Source organism: Musca domestica, unplaced genomic scaffold (assembly GCF_030504385.1).
Source record: "Musca domestica strain aabys unplaced genomic scaffold, Musca_domestica.polishedcontigs.V.1.1 87, whole genome shotgun sequence".
Lineage (NCBI taxonomy): Eukaryota > Metazoa > Arthropoda > Insecta > Diptera > Muscidae > Musca > Musca domestica.
In genome coordinates, this window is record NW_026712423.1 from 2,464,207 (window position 1) to 2,490,870 (window position 26,664).

At 34.1% G+C, this 26,664-nt stretch overlaps 1 protein-coding gene across 1 annotated transcript in view; it reads left to right on the plus strand.

Moving 5' to 3' along the window:
* The first annotated feature begins 12,195 nt into the window (after positions 1 to 12,195).
* The window catches only part of LOC101890721 (uncharacterized), a 293,996-nt gene continuing 279,527 nt past the window's right edge, over positions 12,196 to 26,664 (plus strand). The window contains exon 1 of the mRNA XM_059131395.1: positions 12,196 to 12,662. The gene's annotated coding sequence lies outside the window, so the exon portion shown is untranslated. The remainder of the gene's footprint in view (positions 12,663 to 26,664) is intronic.

The following is a 26,664-nucleotide window of genomic DNA, read 5'->3' on the forward strand; positions in this document are numbered from 1 at the left end:
TCAGACGAACGGAAGAACAGACCTAAATCATCTTAGAATTTTAAGCTGATCAACAATATATATACTCTGTTGGGTCTAAAATTATTATTTCGATGAGTTACAAACGGAATGACGAACTTAATATACCCTCCATACTATGTATGGTGGAGGTTATTAAAACATAAAAAATATGTGAAATCGGGATATACCCTTTTGTGGGGGCTATACCAAATCATGGACCGACATGACTCAAATTGTTTAAAATGAGTCTAAATGTAATATGTAGGACTGTATCAAATTTAAGACTCTATTTTAAATTTTGCGAAATATAGGGCACAATATTTGAGGTCCTTTGTGTATGGTTAAGGCTATATATGGGCCACAAAAAAATTTTGGCCTGCGAACCCAAAATCTTTTTTGGGTTTTGATCTTCTAATACTATCCACTTAGCATACCCCAATCTTCAGATTGGCTGTTGCTCGGTGTAATTATTTACCATTAGGTATAGTCATTTATTTCTAATTTATTCAGATAAATTATCAAAATGTTCAATTTTTGTGGGGAAGGTGCCACTAAAAGTTGGCCCATCGCTCCTCATTTACAGCAGATAACTAGAGGGAGATATTCAGATATACCAAGTGCAAGCAAATTATGAACTATATAAAAACTGAACATCGTGACTCTTTGTGGGGGAGGCATCAGCAGAGGTGGGCCGATATCTACCATCTTCACACCAGATCCTGTATTAGTATATTGGGATGTGTGAAATTTAAAGAGAATGGATTATTTATTTCGCATTTCTTGAGAGGTATTATTATTCAAAATTTTGACCCGTTGTTGGGGAGGTACCAAGAACAGTGGTTCGATATATTTCATGTTCATACCAGATCCTGAGTTAGTAAAAATATTGAGATGCTTAAAATTTGGGAGTTATAATTTATGGGAGTTATAATTGTTCTAAATTTTGTCCATTTGTGGGGGAGGTACCAGAGGACATAGCGGATGTATTCCATTTCCACACTAAATCTTTTGTTAATTGACATATTAGGATGTGCCATGTTTGAAAAGAGTCGGATGCTCATTTCGTCCTTATGAGCGTAATGGTTACCCAACGTTTTGAACCGTTGTGGGGGAGGTACCAGAAAAAAAAATGGTCCATTCTATCCGTTCTTGATACCAGATCTTGTGTTGGTAAACAATTGGGATATGTGAAATTTGAAGACCATTGAACTCTTATTTCATATTTTATAAAAGAGACGAGTATTGACAATTTTGACCCTTTGTGAGGAGGCAATTGAAGCAGTAAACCTAAAAAATATTAAGATGTGAGAAATTTAAAGACCATTGGACTATCACTTCACATTTTGTAGATTTATAACAGTTTTGACCATTTGTGGGGACGTACTTCATTGTGTTCATTTTCCCACCTGACAGCACTGATAAAAACATAAGGATTTGCAAAGTGTGAACAAAATTGGATGATATTTTCTTGTTGTATGCGGAAAATTATTTTGTGTGAAAATTTTTAGCTTCTGTGGGGAGGTAACGGAAGGATTGAACTGATATTGCTCACCTCCGAACTCGATATAAATTTGATAAAAAAAATATTACGATGTACCAAGTTTGAACCAAATCGGATGCTCACTTCTAGAGTTATCATGATCACCGACCAGCCATACAGATGGAAAAGCGGACATCAATAGATCGACTCCGAATGTTCTACAACGGATTTGGTCCAAAGAGATATAGGGTCTAAAACCGTTATTTCGATGAGACGCATTTTGGCCGTATCAATTGATACATACCACATATAGCCATATGGAAATGGTTGTACAGATTAAAAAAATATATATAAATAATATTTTGGTTTGGTCCTGAAGGAATGAGTTTTCCGCCTTGATGAAAACAACTAAGCAAAGGCTATAGTCGTGAGGGCCGACCATGTGATACCATACAACAATATGTTAGAAGCCCCTTTATGTCCAAGTCCATTTTGGAAGATTTCGTTTTTAAGATAATGTCACAGAGTACTGCCCAGTTATTACCCTTAGCATGATACATTTGCCCCATATTTACGCACTCCGTCGTGCTGTTAATTGTTGTGGTCCACTTATAGCTTAATATAATCCCATGGTCATCCAAAATGCTAGAATTCTTCCCTGTCATTAACTCTCTTCTCAGGCGTATCGATTGGCTTCAGTTGTGTGATCAGGAATTTTTTTCTGTTTTTGGTTCATTTGAACCCCTAAATATTTCGCGATCAACTCTTAAAGCAAGAGGTATCTCTGTATCTTCAAATGTAGACTCATCTATATGATTTGCTTGTCTAAGATATTTGGCTATATTCGCCTAAGAAATCAGCATTAAAAGCCAGAAGTTCACCTTTTTGTGTATTTTGGATATCGCCTGTAAGTTATTTTCAGCGTTTCGGAAGAATGGAAATATTGATATTTTTCACACAAAAGTACTGGCTTATTCAACCCGCTGTCCTAAACGTTAACTTCAAACAAGATTTCGTGTCCTTTGGTTTCTATTTTTGACCTTTGTAACAGCTGAAAAATCAGGAACTTTTGGTGCATGTCCACAAAACAAAATATCTTTGAAAACAATAGGCCTAGCCCTTTTGAGCCTAACCCTACCCTTGTGAAAATGTTCGTGAGGATCTGACGATAATTGCAATCTGTATATATTAACCCCAACCTGTGTTGTACTACAATATTGTAAGTCAAATTAAAACCAAGAAAGTCCTAAAGTCGGGCGGGGCCGACTTTATGATACCCTACACCACTTTGCTAATTTAGTAGAACTCCACATAACAATTAAAAGTTTTTATGGGAGAATTCAATCATACACGCTATGATTATAATTGTAATTTAAAGTTCAAAGGACTAAATGTGCCGGAGCATTTGTATCTTTTAAATTCGGACTTGTATTGCCTATTTGGTGCAAAATTAATTTTAAATCAGATAAATATATATATGGGAGCTATATCTATATCTGAACCGATTTCGATCAAATTTTTCATACTTACTTTCAGGCCTAATTTGGTTGTATGTGCAAAATTCCCTACTATTCGAGCTGGTATTACACGTCTGGTGCACAATAAAAGGCAAATCGGACAAATGGGAGCTATATCTAAATTTTACCGATTATCTCCAATTTCAATAGGGTTCGTCCTAGGGCCAAACAAATGATTTGTGCAAAATTTCATATTAATCGGATAATAAATACGACCTGTATTTCGTTCACAAGAATACACGGACAGACGGACGGACGGACTGACATGCATAAATCAACTCAGAAAGTGATTCTATGCAGATTCTCAAAGTAACTATGGGTCTATCTTGCTTCCTTCTCCATGTTACAAACAAATGTACAAAGACATAATACCCTGACCACCTTGTGGTGTAGGGTATAAAAATCGCATGCGAAAAAAAAATAAGAAGAAATAAAAATATGCCGCAAAATACTACAAAATCTATATTAACATCATTATGGGCATATTTTTATGCGATTTTTTAGATTTTATTCTTTGATGCCAAGAGGGCATTCTGAATTGACAAATTTTGTCAAAATCGGTTCAAGCATTTTTGAGATATAAGCGTTCCAGCTAACATCAGCTTTCTTTGTATATACACATTGTATATATTTCGCTATATATATCTGATATATTTACTGTCGGCATCTATGTAACGGTCAGAAATGACCTGCTTGTCTATTTGTGATTTCGCCGGGACTAGAAATATTCGCGGTTTAATGGAAAATTTGACTTTTATTTAAAACAAATGTTATGGTCTATTTCACCCACTTATTACATGATGACCATTAAAATTGGATGACTTCTGCTCAGCCCTAAGCTCTAGCCCCATGCTAACTTCTGCGTCGATTGGTCTATAATTGCGACCTGTAGATCAACTGGAAAATCAAGTAATTTTTTTGGTCCATTTCAACCTCTAAATATTATGTGATCATCTTCAAAAGCAATAGGCTTATATTCTGCCCCTAGCCCCACATCATTCTAATTTCGTGGAGATCGGGCCATAATTGTGACCTCGACAGACGGACATACATACCTAGATCGACTCAACTCGGCGCGATAGGGAGATCCATATATACTTTCCTATGTGGGAAACCAATATTTCAAGGTGTTACATAATTTTTGGCCCAATCAAACTTATAATACCCAAACCACATAGTGTTGCAGGGTATAATAAAGGTATATCAAATTGAATCTAAAGCTCAGCCGTTAAATCTCACCTCCGCTTGGTTTCTCATTCTTCCTCTTACTGCATTTACCAGGAGGCTGGGCTTGTGTTACCTTTCTGTTCTGAAAACTTTAGGCCCTGCCCCTGACTTTTCAAGGCGCATATGGAAGCAATGGCACATTAATTGCAAAACACTTTTGCTTCGCAAGCCCAACGTTTTACAGACAATGTTTTTTTCCTACATTAACAAATCTTAAAAAATTAAACAGGCCGAGGAGTAAAATAAAATTACAATTAAAAAACAATCCTTTTATTATTCCCTTATCACGAATGGCAACAGTGGTGTGTAGGATAGCCAACATCAAAGTATGTAGCAAAGTATGATTGGTGGCAGAGGCCAACGCAGAGAGACAGACAAAGCTTACAACCAATAGTGGTAATAAAGATGATGGCATAAAATGGCAGGACAGCCAAATTCTGGTCAACAGGACAACGATGGACACCATAAGAGCTAGCCAGTCATTATCATTGCCCCACGGAGAAGCAGTGAAGAGTTGAGACCACAACAACAGCAGCAGCAGCAGACATCACATCAGAATGGAAGGCGCGCGAAGATGGCACGCATTTACTGTTGGCATAATTTGTGGTAATGTTTTATTAGCCCATTGGGAAACATTATACAATTTTTTCCTGTTTTTTTTTGGTTTCAAATGATTTATTTTAACATGGTTTATTTGTACGGTATGGATGAGGTTTTCTTTCTGAAAGAAGCATGGCCTTTCCTTTGCTCTCTCGTTCTCGCTCTCTCTCTCTCTCTCTCTGCGTCTCTCCCACGGTCCATAAAATCTGTTAAGCGCCAGGTCTTTTATTTTTATATTTTAAGGGAATTGAAATTGTTTAAACCCCTTTTTGGCAATTCAATACAAGTACTGAGAGGTGAATACCAAGATATATTGGTGTTCTACAGAAAACCGTTAATGGAATGAACGCACCCACAGTGTTACAGCCTATAGACTGTCGAGCAAGGAAGACAATTTAAATTCATTAAAATTGAAATTTAATTGCCATGGCAAGGCAAGCAAGTGAATCGTACCAGTCATGTAAAATTTACTTCGTGTTTATATTCCTGGCACGTTCCAGGGCTTTAAGTTACAAATTTTGTCCAGTGTTTATTTTCTTTGATTCTATTTCTTAGAAGGAAACACAATGTAAATAGTGAAGCAAGTTGTATTTTATAATGGAAAAGTAGAAAATAATTTTAAATCCACTGCTCCTTGGCGAAAATGTTATTTAATTTAATTGCCTAGGTCAAAATTCAATTGTGAAGTTTTGAATACTTTGAATAAATTATCATGACTTTTATACTCTCCACCATTCTGTAGAGAGTATATTTAATTTGTCATTCCACGAAATATTCATGTTAGACCCCACAAAGCATATATATTCTGGATCAGCTTAAAAATCTAAGTCGATTTAGCGATGTCCGTCGGTCTGTCTATTGTAATCACACTATGTTTCGAATAAATTGAGATAGAAGGCAAAAATTTTGCACACATGTGTATATTGTCCGTAGGCAAGTTAATTTCGTAAATGGGCCGTGGTTGTCGTATAGCACCCATATAACGGTATCTCCGATTATTCTGTATTTTGATGATTTTAGCGACATTATTCACCGGAATTGTTTCAAATTTCGTATTCGAAGTTCGGATTCGGTACTACAGTATATGTCACAAAATGACTTATGCAGGTTCACGTCTTCGTATAACTCCCATTAAACACTAAGCCACATTTTATTGATGTTATTGTTTTTATAACCTCCATTATAGTATGTAGGTTATATTAAGTTTGTCATTCCATTTGTAACACCATGAAATACACATTTTAGACCTCACAAAGTATACATATTCTTGATCAGCATAAAATTCTATTTCGTCAGTCCGTCTATCCGTCTGTGGAAATCACTCCTTTTTACTCAAATCTATGTTATGTCTGCAGGACTTTTGGTATTTTGTATTTGAAGTTCGTAATGAATACTACAGCCTAAGACAGAAAATTGTCTATGCAGGTCCACGTCTTCATAGAGCCCCCATGTAACAGTACCTCCCGATATTCGGGTTTTTAATGATTTTATCGACATTTTACCATTTTCCAAATATTTCTAAATTGGCATTTGAAATATTTCAAAATTGGCATTTGAAGTTCGTAATGGATACTACAGCCTAAAACAGAACATTGTCTGTGCAGGTCCACGTTTTCGTATATCTTCCATATAACGGTACCTCCGGATATTCGGTATTTTGTTGATTTTCGCTAAATTACTCACCGATTTTTTTAAGTTTTTCATTTGAATATTGTAATGGCTTATGATAAAAGTTAGCTATGCAGGTCCATGTCGTCGTACAAACCCTAATATAACAGCTACATTCAGTATTTTGAAGATTTCAACAGAATTTTTAACGGATTTTATTGTTTTTGAAGTTTGGAAAATTCGTTCCAAATTGTGGAGGGTATTCAAAGTTCGGCCCGGCCGAACTTACAACTTTTTTACTTGTTTACATTACCATACTATGTGTCTATTACTATCGTATTCAGGTCGAACTTTTCGTGGTGTTTTTGCAAAATTTTGGGTTTGGGATAGGGTCAGAATTTGGCGCACCTCTGGCATTTGAATAGATGTTGACGTCATTTCATACAGAACTGTGCCAATGACACACAGCACACATAACAATGGACTTATGAGAGGCGAGTGCGGAGAACATTTTATTTCCCGTTCGGCAACGGTCAATTGGCCGCCTTGATCGTGCGATTTAATGCATTCAGAGAGTTCTTTGTGGGGCTCTGTTACAGTTTATATCTATATAGGCAAGCCCGCTTCAATTGACTTAGTGGAAGACAACATTGAAGCAAAATGAGACTAAGTAGATCCACCATTTGTCGTGGTAAACATTTGCCTGAAATAATCTTCAAACATTAATTTTTATGGACATATTATCAATTCAAATAAAGATTTCATGCAGTACTAATTCTTAGATACAGTACTTTTCTCAGTTTCATGAGATAAAATTAAAACGTGTTTTTAGGACCAGTAATGAATTCTTTCAAAGAAAATTCATTTTCTATTTCTCCTGCAATTGCCAAAGTTCATCGTCCAAATGAGCATGCCAAGAGGACCTCCTATATACGGAGCCTCCTATATCCTCCTATATTGGGGCTATAAGAGAACTATATTACAAGGAGTTACAATGTGATTGGCAAATTTTATGTATCGTCTTTAGTATGGTGGAGGGTATAAAAAATAAATATTAGTCCTTGTTTTAGTATAGTTCTCATATAATCTGATTTATTACTGGATGAATCTCATATAACCTGCCGATTTGAAGTTCCTTTTTTTCCTAAGGGATCATTTCCAATTTTTATGAATTGCAAAATCGCTGCAGCCGTTCTTCATTTCTTCACTTATAAGCATTTACATTCAAATATGTGGTATTTAGTATAATGAAGATTTCAGACATTTTTTAATCAAATGCTATGCCATTTTTGGGATCTTAATATAAATCCAATTTTGGATACAGCTCTAATTTAGCGATCCCACCCCATATTCGGCATTTTGCAAATATTTTCAAATAGTAGGTGTCTAAGTACCGTATAATTTTTCCAGACAAATTATAAAATGTTTATCAATAACAGGTTTTATTTAGGTATTCAGAGGAAAAATATTATATGCAGAATAAATGAGGGAGGGAGAATAAATGAGGGAAATAAGAGGGCAGTATTATTTTTACGAATTATGTATTACCCAATACAGTGGTGGATACAAAATTTCTTGATAACCTCAGCCATTAGTTGAGGAAGCAGCCGAGGAGGAAATGACCGTCATAAGTCAAGATGATATTCGAGGTAATTTCGGATAGTTGTCATTCATTTCAAGGCCCCAATCTGCAAGGAGCGATGGTGTTAACGATAGGCCGATTTGATTTCTTGTGTTAATTGAACTTTATAAACCCAAGTCTTGAAAGTATGCTTAATTACCGTTTAGTAATGTAAAATTCCAAAGGACGACGGGAAATTGAAACATCTGGATATTCTTTCACGACGACCCAAACATTCTTTTGCTTTGTTAACTGGGATTATAAAATGTTTAACATTTCTATACCCTCAGCCGTATGCCTAAAGATGATACAAATCATTAGCAATCATTAGCAAACCTTCCCTTATGGTGCCCCTAAAAATGGTAACATTTGGCAAAATTATAAAAATTGCATATCTCACAACGAGCAAAGGGAAGATATTTGGAAAATGGTAAATATCGGTTTACTGACTCCGGTACCTCCTACACAAAGGATCCAATATTGATATTACCATATAAAGTAGACAATTAATTTGAGATTTTATTCAAACTTTGTACTTTCAAATACATCTATCAGCCCTAAATCTAGAGCAAAGATGGCCAACATCGAACGACTTATTCTGGCACCTATCCTGCAAAACACTGTTAACTCTATAAAATGTAGGTTTTGGTTAAGCTTCATGCATCGTAATATTTGTATTAGAGCTAGACCAGGTCAGAGGCTTTCAAATTTGCAAAAAATTGGATTATCCTTTTTTTCTAAAATGTAAATTATTTTCTGTAAAAAATTTACCTTTTAAAGGAGAAGTACTAGAATGATTAAACCAATATTGCCCATCTCCGAATACGATCTATATTTGATAATAATATTACGAAGTACAAAGTGTGGACCAAATTGGATACTACCTTCGAGAGTTTTTTTTTTTTTGGTTTTTTTCTGTTCGGTGCACTTGACAGACTATCTCAAAAATATTCAGTACAACAAGTGCCTGCAAATTTTGGCAACGAAAAGGCCCCTTAAAATTTATTCCAACGATTCGTGCTAGGCCTTGTTAGTATTAAAATGCACAATTTGTGCTGTTTGAGAAAATTTTTTAATCAAAACTTCATATATCGTAATAAAATTTTAGAATTTCTAGGTTTTAAATATTTGCAAGATTTTTTTTTTCAGAAGGAATAACGAGAAAATGTTTACCTTTTATACCAAAAAATCTTCTAACTCTTCCATTTTGAAGTTTACAGAGGAGGAGGGGGGATATTAGTAAAAGAATCGCATAATGGACCGAAGCCAATTGTTTTATCCAAAGCTAATATAGCCATATGTAAGCTATAGAAACAAACAGCTATATTTTAGCTTTATAATCTCCTTCATTACCAAATTTAGTTCTATTTAGTACAACTATAGTACACAGTGTCATCCATGTCAAATTTCTGGATTCCCACTCTATTCCTTCACCCAATACCAAAAATCTGAAATCACCTCCAAATCTCAATCCGTATACCAACAAAGACCTCAATATCAAATTAGAAGCTCTATTTCTTCACCCAATAACACATTTAGTACTTTTCGAACAATTATAGTACACATTTCCAATATCGCCTCCATACCTCAACCACAAACGTCAACAGTGACATCAAATTTCAGGATTTCAGCTCTAGTCGTACACTCAATACCAAATTAAGTACTATTTGGTACTTTTTGGAAAATTATAGTACATATTTGCAAACCACCGCCAAATATTAAACACAAATACCATCAGTAACCTATCTACCTATCGATATTTAAACCTTCACTCAATTTTTGGAAATTGTACCCTTAGTATAATTATAATAGACATTTCCGAAACCACCTTCATATGTCCAGGACACTCTTGAATAGTACTCTTTAGTACTTTTTGTGCACTTGTAGTTAACATATCAAAAACCACCTTTTTATCACAAACCTTCAACCAACAAGAATCCCAATATCGAAACTTCCAAGTTCCAGCTCAATCCGTTCACCCTAACCTAACAGTTCCAAATTTAGTACATTTAGACACTAAGTACTTTTCAACCTTAGTTCTCATACCAAATTTTAAGTTTTTCTCTTTTCGTCCACACAGTAGTAATGAGATCCATTCTAAAATTTAATACAATGTTAGAGCCTTTTGTCACCTTAAAGTTCGAATTTCCCAAATCCTTTGATACATCTATCCTGCACTCCATTAGTGCCAAATTTAATAATTCCAGCTAATTCCTCTTGTCCAGTACAAAGTATTTAATTTTTAGTACGTTTCGTACCCTTTGGTAGATCTATCCTGCACTTTAACTGTGATTTTCATTCCAAATTTTTGAATTCTAGCTTATTTGTCCAACATGAAACCAGTAAGGAAAGTTAAAAAAAAAAAAAACATGGACAGACTGACTGACATGCATAAATCGTCTTAGAAAGTGATTTTATGATAATCTTCTAAAGAAACTGTTGGTCTATCTCTCTTCCTTCCCCATGTTACAAACAAATGCACAAAGACATAATATCCTTACCAGTGTGTAGGGTATAAATAATAAATTTAGTACGGATATCCAATACCCAATCTTATCACACGTCTACGCACCAAGACTGATCCTCGTGCAAAATTTCCAGATTCCAACTTGAGCCGTTTCGTGTGGATGTCGATTCTCAGTCACTTATTTCATTCCGAATTTATATTTTTCATTTTTGTTAAAAATTTGAAAATATATATTTTTTATGTTATTGGTTTATAGAGGTTGTACAAAGTACTTATTTTATGTTTCTGTTAATAACATATTACCATTTGACTTACAATAACCAATGTAAATGATTTGTGTTTCTCCTACAGAGATGCTATAATAATATTCAGCAAATGCTAAACCTCTGTTAAACTGCTATTCACATCAAATGCAAACATTGGAAAGTGTTTCATTCGACAACATAACAAGTTCCTTGTTGTGCTCTGCCTCCCCCATCAATGTTTTCTGTTTCACATTCGCGCATGTTCCTAATTGGGTGAAATGTTTCATTTCACAAGTGGACACACCCCCACAATATACACAACTAAACGGCATTTCTATTCTTGCTCACGAGAAATAATAATTTGGTTTCTCACTTCGTTTTTCTAGGATTTATAGTACTCTCTCTCTCTCGCGTTTTGTTTCTCTTTGGTAATGTTTATTTTTTTGGTGGGGAGCGAGATATGAGTACTAAAAGTATCTAGAGAGCATGAATGTCAATTGTACCGTTAGACTTTCGAAGCTCACACGGCCGACCTATGTTTAGAAATGTATCTAAAATAAAAAGTAATGTTGTCAATGACCCAAAGAGAAGCGGGGCTAGTGAGAGACAGAGATAAATATGTTGGGAGAGTTTAGGATAAATTCCTTAACGGTTCTAAAACAAATACTAAAACACGATTCTCGTGTCCTGTTTTCCTTTTTGCTAGCATCACATCTGCTGGCCAGTGAGAAGACATTGTTTACGACAACCAGCAGCCTCTGTCGTTTTAGAAGATAAAACCACCAATGTAGATAAAGGACTCAGCTGAACAAAACTGAGAAAACAAGACACGAAACGTGTTGTGAGCCGTAAAAAATAGAGATACACGACGAAGTTACTTTACAATTTTCAGTTATAATGATAATGTCAAAACGAATAGATGTAATACCCGACACGGAGTAGAAGAATTTCTAGCGACGCACATTTTTGCCGACCGAAAATATTTTTTTGAAAACAAAGCAGGAAAATTATACCGATAAGTGTTTGGGCATTTCAATGTCGAAAACAGCCAAGTGTCAAAATAAAAGAAATTCAAAATAATAATTTGCAGTTCAAATAAAACAACCAGTGAATAAATTATACATGATTTTTCGAATCGCTTGATAATTGCTCGTGTTATCACCATCAAAGACGACAAGTGTTGGGTGTTAAATTTGCAAAGCAATCGTTGCAGCTCTTTGTTTATGTTCTCGTTTTTGTCGTACGCCAACATCGTGTTATCTCGCATTTTCAAGAAACCGGGATTTAAGTAACACAGCTTTTTTTATAAAAATAACAAAAATCGTCAGACCAAAAAAATTTTGTAATCTAAAATTTCAAGGAAAAAAATATTGAAAAAATTAATATTGTGATTGTGCATTGTTTTGTGGTGTTGAAATCGTTGTGAAACAAATATTTCCAGTTTGAGTGCCATTGCCTTGGCTTAGAAGACATTCATTCCTCCCAAAGCTTGCCAAACAACAAGTATTGCAAGAAACAGGAGCAAAAAAATAAAAAATCACCAAAAAGTCATAACATAAAAACCCATAAATTTTCCTCAGAAAAATTCTTGTCGGAATCAAGTGGGGAAAACTTATTCTCTGGTTTCGTCTAAATCAGAAAAAAATATAACAACTTTCATAGCAGCAGCAGCATCCAGCCTGCTAGCCAGGCAATAAACATCATACCAAAGTTTGATTTGTAGTTGAAAACTAAGCAAAAAGTGTTTGTAAATGTGTGTGTGTGTCTCTTGTGTGTGAATGTGTAAACGACAGGCAAGCAAGCCAACAAGAAGTAAACCAGCAACTGAGCTAAACTGAAGGATCCTACTAAGAATTTCAGCCACAAATCATAAAGTTTATGATTTGTTATCCCATAGGTAAATATATAACGAATGAAAAAACTCAACAGAAACGTGTAACAAACAATTTCACAAAAAAGGTATTTTTTGGAAAATTTAAAAATAAAATTGAGAAATAATTCGACCAGTTGTTGCCCCTAAATTTGGCAAAATAGTTAAGGAGTAATTTTATGGGGAAATAATTTCTTATTGAAATTTGTTTTTCCAATACTAATGTTCTAGAAGACAAATCTAGACAAGCTATTCAGTTAAAAAAATCTAGAATAAACTCATGTCGAACAGTATGATTCATAGTACTACAAATAATAATATCATACACATACATGTAAACTTATATAGATTATAAAATTAGAATGCCCACAGAAGAAAATATTCATTTAAGTATCTAAATACCACTCAATATTGAATTGACACTGTGATGGTGTTCTTTATGTCAGTTGCCATGAATATAAACATAATCTCAGGGAAATAAATTCTCGATTTAAATAGTTTACATATAGAAACCGGTGTAGAATATGGCGTGGGCATAACTAAACAAAATATCTCAATGAAGAAACAGGAATTTGAAAGATAGACATTATTACTAAATTAAATCTTGAAAAAAGGAAGTAAATCAAAATTTTTGGAAAACAAGGTCAGTAGAGCAGGGATATAAAAAATGTTTTACCAGGAAGGTTTTTATTTTCTTAAAAAAGTGCTGGGGTTCATGTGACATTGTGACACCCTGCACCACTACATTTGATCAAAAGTTTTCGTACAGAGTAATTTATTGTAAATTTCAAGTAAGATTTTGCACACAAAATTAATCCTTAAGTGCTATAAATTATATAAGGGCAAAGAGGGCTAAAATATAAGTTGAATTTAAAATTATTGAAGGAAAATATGTAGAAAATATGAATTAAAACTTTTAATTAAATATTATTCAAAAACTGACACAAATGTTTGCTAAAACTTAGCGAGCCGAAAATGTGTTGCATTTCAACACTAGACTAGAATGAGTGAATCCCTCAAGAAATTGAAATACAGGTATGAACGATTTTAAGAATCATTTCCAATTTCAATGATACTATGATATTGAAATTGTTACATTCCTCACTACGAATAATCCTCATAGAACTAAAGCCTAAAATGTTTTCAAAGGACTATGTTCGCTAGAAGGACATATCATGTATTACATAGATATTAATTGTTATACTCCCCGAGCCATATGGCTATATCATTGATACGGCCAAAACGTGCCTAGTCAAAATAACGGTTTTAGACCCTAGATCACTTTGAATTAAATCCGTTTCAGGACATTTGGAGTCGATCTAGCTATGTCCGTCCGTCTGTCTGGCTGGTGTGCATGATAACTCTCGAGTATTGGATTTGGTTCACACTTGGTACATCATAATATTTTTTCAAACTTAGATCGAGTCCGGAGATGGGCAATATCGGTCCACTCCTTCCGGTATCTGCCCCACTATAGACCAAAAAAATCATTTAATTTTGTTCAAAATCTGCAAATCCTAATATATTTACTAGTGCTGAGTCAAGTGGGAAAATTGACAACATCAGCCCACCCAGTCAAGTACCTCGTCCACTAATTATCAAAATAATAATAATTATAATTTTTATAAAATGTGAGCTAAGAGTCTGATTGTGTATTAATTTCTCACATCTTAATATGTAAATCAACACAATATGTAGTGTGGGAATGGGATCTAATGGTGCAGTCTTTCAGATACCTCCACCACAAAGGGTCAATATTCTTCACTTTTAAAAAATGTGAAACAAGTGTCCCATGGTCTATACATGTTCACACATTCCAATTCTTTTACCATCTGGTACGGATGACCATTCTTCTAGTACCTCCCCCATACCTCCCCCATAATGGGTCAACATTTTGAACAACAATGACGCTCAAAAATGGCGCAATGAGCATACGATTTTTTTCAAATGTGGCACATTCTTATATTTCAATTAACACAAATTCTAGTATGGAGATGAAATATATCCCCATACACCTTCTGGTACCTCACCCACAAAGGCTCAAAATTTTGAATAATTTCTTACAAAATGTGACATTAAAGTCTGATTATCTTCAAATTGTACACATCACAATATGTTTACCAATCCTCCTGGTACCACTTATCATTATACCTCCTATCATTATGTAAAATAAGTTCTTGCCATCCCCACATATAAAATTTTAATACCTGAAGCGACTGAAAAATAAGGAAAAACTGAGTTCTTGGTTCATATCATTTACTAAATATTTTGAACGTATCCCTGACTACCTCGTAACATAACAATTTTATAGTCACCAAATCATTTATCAAGTGAAGGCCTAAATTTTTCTCCCTCCAAAATCGATATTTGGAACAATTGTCAAAGCCGTGAAAAAGGACCTAAATATGAAATATATTAAAATTTTAGATTACTGGGAGATATTTCAAAATCTCGTTCTATTCAAAAAAGAAAAAAAAAATGCGAGGATAATTTTTACCCAATAAAATTTCAAAATATCTATATGGAAAAACCTGACAAAAAATCAAGAAAATAACCGGTGAATTATTAACATTTCTTAAACCTTTGTGTGTTGGCCTTCTCACCTATAATGTAATCAGGGTTTCGCTTCAGTTTTAATCAAATCTTCTTATTATAACATTAACAAATAAGCAGAGACTATAGGCTCGCTATTGCCCCTACCATAAATAGTCCAACAACTCTACACTTTATTGGCCAAATAATGGTACTTTTAAGAAAATTATTCCAAATATCATGGCTTTCACAGGTAAAGGATAATATAATATATTAATTTGCAATTTATAGGTAGAATTTTGTCATTAATAAGTTCCAATTTTTGGAAAACCCCCTTAGGTCCAAACCCATTTTGTCCTAATTCGGTAATTTTTTATGTTTCTTTTCACAAGAGTTGTGGTCCGTCTTACACCAAAAATATTACCTGATGACCATTGAAATGCTCGGCTTCTTCCCTGACCTAATTTCTAACCTCATGCCAAATTCTGTGTCGACTGGTCTTTAATTGTGACCTGTAAACAAGTAAAAAAGTACCAGTTCATTTCTACTCCTTAATATTTTGGGCACATCATCAAAAAACAAAAGGCTTCTATTCTTACCCTAACACCATACTTATGAAAAAAATTGGTGAGGATCGGAAATTACTACCTGTATATACATAATACTCCCAAAAATAATATTGTAAGGTGAAATAATGCAAAATGTACAATTCCCTAACAAAAAAAAGCCACTTCTTATTGGAATATTTTAATATTTTGATATATATCCAATATATTTGCTATCAGCATTATGTAACGGTCAGAAGTGACCTTTTCGTGGATTTGTGATTTCGATTAAAAATATTCGAGGTTCAATGGAAATATTTGTATTTTTACACAAAAGTTAGATCAATTTCATCCTCTAACTGTGATCCGACCTGAAAAATCAGCAGAAAAATCTGTTTCTTTTTTTATAAGGCTCAATTTTTTTTGTTTTTTTACTTACATACAAATGGTTGTGACTTACTGTTCTAAAACTTAAGAATATAGCTGAACTCCATGTAAAATGTCGTGATGATCAGGCCATAATTGCAAACGGTAGCGTTATTCAAAGTTACATGCTTAAACCATATATCTATATCGACTATCCTCAAAATAGCGAAATCTACCACCAATATTAGGAGATGCTACACACTTTTGGCCCAACACAGTGTTGTGGGATATGGAAATGATCAAGAATATTATATATATATATTTTTTTTATGAAAGAAAATAAGGTTCAAATGTTGCAAAATGTGTACAAAAAAATTTAATTATTATACAGGCTGTGATTTTGTTAATATTCTTGAATTTTTGGGCCACTCTAATTTGTATGAAAAATGTCTTCTTTTTTATCGAGTTATCGATTCTCGATGGATTTCGAGTTGGAAGCGAATTTTCTAACTGAACATTCTATGTAAAACAAGCTAAAAAGCAGTAAGTTTGGCCAGGCCGTACTTTGAATCCCCTTCATCATTTGGAATGAATTGAAAAAAAAAAAAAATAAAATCCTTTAAAAATTCTGATAAAATCCCAAGAAAACCGAATACAGGGATTTATAGTTATTTTAAGGATATGAAGACGTGGGCCTGCATAGGCAATTTTCTGTCACAGGCTGTAGTACCCATGGGGAAGGTTAAATACGAAATTTGAAGCAATTTCAGAGAATAATGTCGCTACAATCATCAAAATACCGATATTTAGGGGCTGACCTGGAACTGCATAGACAATTTTCTCTCATAGACTGTAGTACCCATTACGAAGTGCAAATACGAAATTTGAAACAATTCCGGTGAATTTTGTACCTAAAATCGTCAAAATACCGAATATGGGGAGGTATCGATATATACGAAGACCTAGACCTGCAATGAAAATTATCTGTCATAGACTGCAGTACCCACTAGAAACTTCAAATACGAAATTTGAAACAATTCCGTCAATTAATGTCGCTAAAATCATTAAAATACCGAATATAGGGATGTAAAGTTATATGGGGGCTATAACCACACGTGGACCTATAGCCCATTTTCAATACCAAAAGTCCTGCAGACCAAAGACACATTTTAGTAAAATTTTATCAACCTACTTCAATTAGTTTGAAATCTAGAGTGGACAACCAGACAGACGGACGTACATCGCTAAATCGACACAGAATTTTAAGTTGATTAAGAATTTGTGAGGTCTTAAAAGTATATTGACAATCTTAATATACCCTCCATACTATAGTGGAGGGTATAAGAAATCGGTCTGCGGAGAGGAGCCTTTTTTGACTGTTGTTAAAAATTTGGTTCGAAATTTGGTATTTGGCGTTCGTAATAACCACTATTTCCACTGGCAGAAATGTTTTATAAATGTCCATGTTTTTTTTCTTGTAGCCCCTATGTAACTATTCAAAGTTAATGATTTTTGTAACATTTTCCAACGGGATTGTTTTGATTTTATATTTGAAGTTTGTAATGGTTACCACCTCCTACGACAAAAAAACAGATCCTCATTTTGAAAGCTGATTAGGATTTATCAATATTTTTCTCATATAAATAAATTCTTCAACAGTTGTACTTCTCCATTCTCGGGAAGAAGATTGTAATTTAGCAAATTTATGAATAATTCGAAAATGGCAATATTTTGAAGAGTTAAAATTTTTCAAAAAAAGTCATATATAACCCATAAATGTTCGACATTTTGACTAATAACTGCAGTAATATGTGCTCCATTTTTCAGGAAACCCCAATATGAAAATGTGAAAATATATCAGATAACTCCTTTTGAATATTGGAGTATTATTTTAGTAAGGAAGTATCGCACGAAGTTTTAGCTTGGCATATCATATAATTAAAATAACATGTATATGAGGTGTAAAAATGGATTCTATTACCCCACCAACTCCTGCACTTCCGCCATAAAAACCGATTTTTGAATAAAAATAACTCCCTTAAAGTGGGAAATTAGTGTAAGGCTTTCTATGACTTTTTAACATCCCAATATATTTTCCATATCCGTAAAAATGGAAAATGTCGGCCCACTTTTTGTTGTAACACTGCTACAAAAAGTTTGAAAAAAATATATCACGCTTTTGGCTATGTAAATCGGATTGAAATTTAGTACAACAAGCTTCAATCTTTATGGTATGTCCTACCAAAAGAGGTATACATATATATATATGGCAAAATCCTAGGGGTATATATCAGTCCGAAGAACGACTGACGATTTTCTGACTTGAGTAAATTAGGAGGATTCGGAAAGATTGAAATTTCTGATTAGAATCAAGAATTTTATCTATATAAGCATTATTCTGTAGCTAAATCAAACCTATGACATAAAACCTTGTTCCAAATCATTCACACAATCTTCTTAGTCTCAAAGAAGTGTAGGGCATTACAAAATTTCACCTACTTAAGGTCTCCGATAGCAAAACCTTAGACAAATATTAGAAATATTGCCAAACCTGAAAAGAATGTTAGATGAAATCTTTCTTGTCTGACACAAGACAAATGTTTGTTTCTTGTTTAATTCCAATTTACCCACAAAAATGCAAACAGAAAAAAGGAAAGGATGCGAGAGCAAACACGAAGGACGCTTTGTAGAAGAAGGCACGTTTAATAACAAAAAGGAATTCCTTTAAAATAGATAGACAAAGATTTTCGTCTAGAGGAATTTTTTACAGAACCAAAAACAACAACAACAACAACAACAACAACATCAGCAACCTAAATACCTTTCCACGCTTAGGTAATAAGTACCCTTTGTCATGAATGGCTTAGGAATTTGAAAATTTTCCAAATAATTTTGTAAATAATGATTAATGTTACAATTCCCACCATTACCGGCACCTATCCTTTTTGTCCGGTGTGTTTTGGGGGCCCCTGAGTTAATTAATGTTTATACAAGCATGGGACCGTAAAAGGAAAGGCTACTTAAATCGCCCTCTCCCTCACCCTGAAGGCTGGCTATGCGATAATGGCACTGGCTGTCTGAATTATAGTTTATTTCAAAACTTGGAGGTTGCTTCCCTACTCTAAAGGTCAATCAATATATAAACAGGTTTACAGCCTGGCACTTGCGTTTTTCTTTTAAAATATCCAGCCGTCGAAGGTAACAGTTGTTGTTTAATGGAGTTGGGCCATTGTTTGCCTTCTTTTAAAAGAATATCTTTTGACATCATATTTAAGCTCGAGTAAAATTAAGGAAGTAAGGCAAATTTATTAACATTAGACATTTTCTTTTTTTCTCTTCTACTTCTTAAATTTATTTATAAGCAACAAAATATGTACATTTTATGTGGTTTCTAGAGTAGTGTGGGGAGTGGGGGACTGGGAAACTTTTTCTTTTTAGATAAAGTAGTGATATTTTCGTGTAAAACAAAGTTTATATTTATAGGACTTTATTTTCATAACTTATTGAACTTCGTGGAAAAACGTGGAAGATGCTTTTTAGAATACTAAGACATGGAACAGGAAAAAAGGAACATTGACGTCATAAATTTAGACAATACATGTTGATGTAAATAGACAGAGGATTTGGGGATTTGCTTAGAAAAATAGGAAAATTCAATGGAACAAAATTTCATGTTTTGGGGTCATTCATCTTTTGCCAAACACAATTAAATTTTTTTCTAGAAAATATTTGGAAACAATATTTAAAGAGGGAAAACGGGACTTAAAAATACCTTTGAAAGCTTTCAAACATTTTTCGATAGAGGTCTGTTTTTTCGATGGAGTATTGTTAAAGGACTCAAAAGAAACGTTTTTATTTAAAAACACCAAAAATAATTCAGAAATACTTGTCCCCAAAATCTGGTAAAAACAAATCCGTTGGTCGTTAGACTTCCAATATTTGTTATGATTATTGTGGAAAAGATAATATAATAATAATTTGGAAAAGATAATAATTCTCATTTATTTGAAAATGCTCGACTCTTACAGAGTTTTCTTTCTCTGGTATAAAAGTAATTAAATCTCAAGAATTAAATTTCGTTGAAAGGCAAGTCAAGAGTTAGTTAATTTTAAAATTTTAAGGAGCTTAATTTTTATTGGACTAGTTTTAAGATATTCAATTATTGGGGGAAACAATTGAGATGTAACTAATTTTTTAATGGAATTCGGTTGGGAAGATCATAGACACCGGATCCATAATTAAAATTCAATTTAAAGACACCCAATATACAGGGTGAGATAAAAAAACAGCAACAAAGTCAAAAGCCATAATTTTTAAATTTCTTTTTTTTTAAATTTTATTGAATGAATGCAAAATAATTCGGATATAGCATCAAATTTTACCTTTTGCACGAATTATGGCGTTCAAACGGCCAATGAAATCGTCACACTCTGCCCGAATTTTGCTCTGCGATATTTTTGCCCATTCCCGGCGAAGTGCTCGCTTGAGGTGATCGACACATTGGTGTTTTTTAGTGCCAACCCTGCTTTCCAAAATACTTCAGACACAATAGTCCAACGGATTGGTATCCGGAGATTTTGGTGACCATTTTTGCGCTGGAAATGAAGCGAGGAACCTCATTTTGTAACCATACTTGGGTGGCGCGTGGTGAGTGCGATGGTGATGAGTCCTGTTGGAATGTCTAAGGTCTAGGGCCAAAACGTTTGAGTGCCCAAGGCTTTAATACACCCTCCAGAATATTTTCGCAATAATATTCGGCATTTATTCTGATGCCACAAGCAGAGAGCAACATTCGGCTATTAATGGCGGCCTGTAAAATCAGCGTGTCCGACGTTTGAGTTCTGGTAGCCAACCGAAAGTGCACATTTTTAGCTGACCACTTGGGCAAGTAAACACGATCGGTTTGTTTGTTCACAAATTCGGCAGTTCACCACTTTCGGCCCAGCGAAGCAACTCTTTAGCTCTGTTGGATTTATTTTGTAAGAACTTGTGGTGTAAGTTCTTGCATTTTTTGGAATTTCAATGGCTTTACCCCGAGCTCATTTTTCAATATTTTCCGAATGGAATATGTTCAGCTAACGAGCCATTTTTGGCCACTGCGACGCGGGTTCAAGTCGCGTCTTTACTTTTTACTATCGCGCTTGAATTCCATCACGAATACCTTTGTTTCTGGAAAATTCTCACCAAAATGCCTTTGTACGCTTGTAAACAATATAATGAGCTGTCACTGGAATAATTTTAACAGTTGTCGGACGAGTGGATTAGAAATGACAGTTTTTCTCAAGTTTTTTAATGAGAATGACATTAAGAGATTGTTTTTCTGATATGAAAGTGGTTAAAACTCAAGGAAAGTTTTGGCATGTAAATGCTTAGATCAACCAAAGGGCTCTAAAAAAACGAGAGTTATTTAAGAAAAAGTATTTTATTTTCAACAAAGGTTTTGGTATGACCTCCATTTTCAGTGGATTAATTTAAAGTTATTCAATTATTAGGGGAATGAAAACATCATGGACACCGGATCCAAAATGGAATTTTGATTTAAAAGAACCCAAAATAATTCGAAAACATATTACTCCTCCAAATCTGGTAAAAAAAAAACGTTGGTCACTAGCTTTGCAATATTTACACTTAAAGATTTTCTGGTACAAAAAGTAATCAAAACAAAAAAAAAGTTCTTGCATAAAGCCCTTTAGATTAACCCAAGTGTGAAACGTCGTTAAAAGAATAGTTCATTAGGTAAAAGTCTATTATTCTAATTAGCAGGCGTCGAAAGGACCTCCATTTTCAGTGGAATAATTTATAAGCGTGCAATTATTAGAAGAAAGCTATTGCGGGGGCTTCTATTTTCCATGTAAGAACTTCCAAGGATTTTCATTTTCAAAAGATAGCCTTAAAGGACCTTAAAATGGGCTCCATTTTCAGTAGATGTAGACCTTTATATTGACTCAAAATTAAAATATTGTTGAAGTCAAAGTCAAAATATAAATAAGTAAACATCTTTTATCTTCAAAAGAAGGATTTGGAAGGACCTCTATTTTCCGTGGAATACTTTAAAGGTGTTAGCAGAAAACTTTCAACGGGCTTCAATTGTCCTTGTAAGATTCCCAAGGATTTTCATTTTCAAAATATAGCCTTAAAGGACCTTCAAAGGAGCTCCCTTTTTATTAATTGATGTAGATGTTTAGATTAACCCAAAAAAAAAAAAAATCGTTGAAGTCAAAGTCAATAGTTATTTAAGAAAAGGTTATTTTATTTTCAACAGAGGGCCTTGAGGGGACCTCCATTTTTAGTGGAATAATTTAAATGTGTTCACTTATTAGCAGAAAGCCTTCGAGAGGGCTTCATTTTTGTATGTTAGAACTTGCAAGAATATCCATTTTCAAAATATGGCCTTAAAAGGTCTTTTATTGACAATTTCCTTCAAATGGGTATAAACCTTTTAATGATTTCTAGTTAAGGAATATGGAAGGCAATATTAAATGGAATACCAAAACGTATTTTAAAAGCCCCCTAGGTCTTAACCCATTTTTTGTAGATTTTTTTTTTTAATAATGCCACACAGTCCTGCAAAAAAGTTGCCTTTGGTTTTTAACCGGTGGCATTATCCCTATACTTACGCCCCCTGTCGTATGTCGGTTTTGCCGACAAATGTATACCCTCAGACAATGTTCGATTAATTAAATATATTTCAACTCCTGCTATGATTATTCAAACGATTGACCCTCTATGGAGTAGGTTCCGAAGGAATGGGCCAATATTATCCATTATGATATAAATATTGTGACGTGCCTCATTTGGACTACATCAATTACTCCTTTCACTTTATATGAAATATGTTATAGTTTTTAGAAAATATTGAAATGTTCGGATGTGTGAAATGTGTAGAGAGTTGGGTGTTTATTTCACCTTTTATGAACGTTTTGTTGTTCAAAATTTTGAGCCCTTTGTGGAGGAGGTACAAGAAGGAGTGTGCCGATATATCCCATCGTCACATCAGCTCTTGTGTTAATAGAAGTGATGGGATATTTGAAATTTGAAGAGAGCGGGATCCTTACTTCGGATTTTATCCTTATTTTGGTCATTCAAAATTTGGATCCTTTGTGGTGGCGGTACCAGAAGGAATGGTCCGGCCTCCACCATCTTTATGACAAATCTGGTATTGATGTAAATATTGAGATATGCGAAGCGAATCAGATGTTAATTTCGCGTTTTATGAGCTTCATGGATATTCCATATGTTGACCCATTGTGGGGGAGGTACTTGATAGAGTGGACCGATATTGTCCATTTTCGAACCTGGCCTAGCACTGATGCAAATATTAGGTATTGCAAAGTTGGAGAAAAAAACGGGTTATTCTTTTCTTTTTGTGCAGTAAAATATTTTCCTTAAATATTTTAATCTTTTGTGGGGGAGGTACCAGAAGAAGTGAACCGAGTGGCCCATTTCCGAACACGATTTATGTCTGACAATAATATTACGATGAAACAAGTTTGGACCAAATTGGATACCCTCTTCGGCAGTTGTCGTCCGCCCAGACATCCAAAGAGTCAGACTGGCGGACTGACACGATTAAATCGATTTCAAATTTCCTGAAATGGTCTTGGTCCTAAGAGAACAGTAATTTCGATGAGGTAAGTTTTGGCCGTATGAAATGTTATGTGCCATCTCTAGCCATATGACTGAGGGTATAAAATTTCACACAAAAGTTATGGTGCATTTAACCCTCCAAACAGTATCCGATGACCATTCACATTGGTGGGCTTCTTCTCTCTCTATCTTATACTCCTACTCCATGGAAAATTCCGTGTCGATTGTGAACTGTACATCACCTGTAAAGTCAGGATTTTTTTTTTTTTTTGGTCTATTTCAATCCCTAAATATTTTACTTTCATCTCCCCCCAACAATAGGCTTCCATTTTGGCCATATCCCTAACTCCATGAAATTTCGGGAGAATTGGGCCATAATTGCGCCCTGAAGCATTATTGCAAATTAACGTGGACAGATGGAGGGGCGGGCTTACGCACATATCAGCTTGGCGAGATAGAAAGATCCACACATAACATCGTAAGCGTAGAACCAATATTTCGCGGTAATAAACAACTTTTGGACCAATCAAACTTTGAAACCCCTAACACATAGGTTGTAGGGTATAAAAATGGCCTTCAAGGGATTTGGACCACATCGAATCCTATTTTCGTTAGCTATAGGTCACAACAGCCAGACAGGAGGAAAGGAAGACCATTTAACTTCCACGACCTGAAACAAATTTCGTTCAAAGGGACTTGGTGTAGAAGTTTTTTAATGTATAAGTCTTTAATGGTCTCCTTTTGTTAAGGTTTTGTGAGAGTCTTATGCTTTAAATGCCTTCTTAAGATGGTGGCATGTTATTGAAACCCTTTTAACAACTTTTATTGATGCCTATTGTAGGACTACTTTTGAAGGCCTTATATGGCCTGACTGAATTATATTACAGACTTCTACTGAAAACCTTTTAAGCCTTACATTGGCCACATCGATACCCATTTCGTGAGTGAGTATACCAATGGCTTCGAATGTCCTGAAACGGAAACTTAAAGTCCTGCGAGATATGTTTTTGATAATATAAAATAAAATATGCCACATATTAGCTCTTTGATTAGCTTTCAATTGACACTGAATATTAAAATAGTAAATATTACATAATAATCCAACATAGCTTATTTTTCAACTGCTGTTGAATTTTAATATAAAAAACCTACACAAAACTCGCACATACAATTTCCCTGTCATTTATTTTAACACGACTTCCAGCTAATCAATAAAAATTATCGCTGTCATTCATTTGTGCTTGTAAGCGTCGGAATGTATTTTTATCATCATTTGATTGATTGCTAATAAAACTAATAATAATAATGTAGTTTGTTGTGTGTAATATTTCATATTCGCAGGTTCAAAGGTCATTAATAAAATTCAATATCATTTTCAGTTTTATTGTGTTTTATTGAGACAATTGATTTGTGCTTTGATACAATCAGTTTAACTCTAAATGGGTTATTTATTGATTTAAAAATTGGCCATAAAAACAATGTCACAAAATGGCACAGAACGTAATTGCGATTTTAGAAGCGCTGGACAAAAGGCAATGTATTGAATATTGAAGGGGTTTTTATAGGAAGAGATGAAATGTGGAAATACAAAAAGGTTTTTTGAATTGTATGAATTACTTATTTCTTATATTAGATTCCCACTGCATAAATTAACTCGGTCCAAATAATTCACACAAATATTATTGTAGTTATGGTAAGGCGACATTTCGAATCGATCTGACTAGGGATGGAATCAGTGGAGTGATTCCTGAATTGAAGAAAGCATGTTTCAGGTCCATTCCAGTTTCTACAGTTTTTTTTACCCTTAGCTTGGGTTTGTATTTGGGACTTTCAGGATTATTACAAACTAGCATGGTGGGATAGACATTAAATATTGGTTTTAAGAGCAATATTTCAAACTATAAATAACATTTGGCCCCAAAATAACTTATAATGTCCTTTCCACAAAGTTGGTTAAAAAACTTGTATGGGAATTCTTTTGCAAGGTTTTAACATAAAATAATATTTGTTGTTGTATATTGTTGACCTGTTATATTTATTTTACTTATTTATATAAAATAATATATTGATCTCTCTCGGTTCTTTCCTGTAATAAGCCTTTTATGTTAAATTTCTTCCCGATTGCATACAATTCTTACATTTGATGCATAATAAAGATTAAACCAATTTTAACCAAATTTTTGCACGCGTTTTTGGATTAAAGTTGTCTAATGTTAAAACTATAGAAACACTCGAAAATTTTGAGTATTTTATAAGGATTTTAGATGCAGACATTTTAGGAAATTTGAAAAAAAAAATATTTGACAGTTATAAAATTGACTATTAACTGAATTATGACCAGCTCAACTGATCGAACTAACATTGAAAATTATTTGCAAATATATTTTGGACTTATTTGACCATTTAAAATGAGGGAGTTACAGAAGTAGTGTACCAATATTGAACATTTTCCCTCCTGGCGTAGGACTGATATTAAAATTATATATTTTGAACAATGTTGACTGACTGTGGGGAGGGCGTCAGAAAGTTTGGGCATACTTATTCCGATTTCACTCTTGCCGACATAAATTGGAAGATGTGCAAATTAATAAAAAAAAAAAAATTATAATAATAACAATAATAATAAGCAAAAGCTTTAGTCGTGCGAAGCCGATCATGTAATACCCTACAACACTACAATATGTTGTCCTTATGGCCAAAATCATTTTGGAAGATTTCGCTTTTGAAATAATGTCATAGAACCCTGCCCAGATGTTACCCTTATTTATGCACTCCGCCGTGTTGTTACGTATTCGAAAAAAATCGTGGTACATTTTTAAAGCTAAATATAATCCAATGGTCATCCAAAATGCTCGACATTTTCCCCATCCCCAAGCGACTGCAAAATCAGTAGAATGTTGTTTAATTTTTTTTTGGTCCATTTGAACATCTAAACTTACATCTCCAAACATTAAGTTTTAATTCTGTCCCTAACGCTACCACATGCAACATTTAGTGAG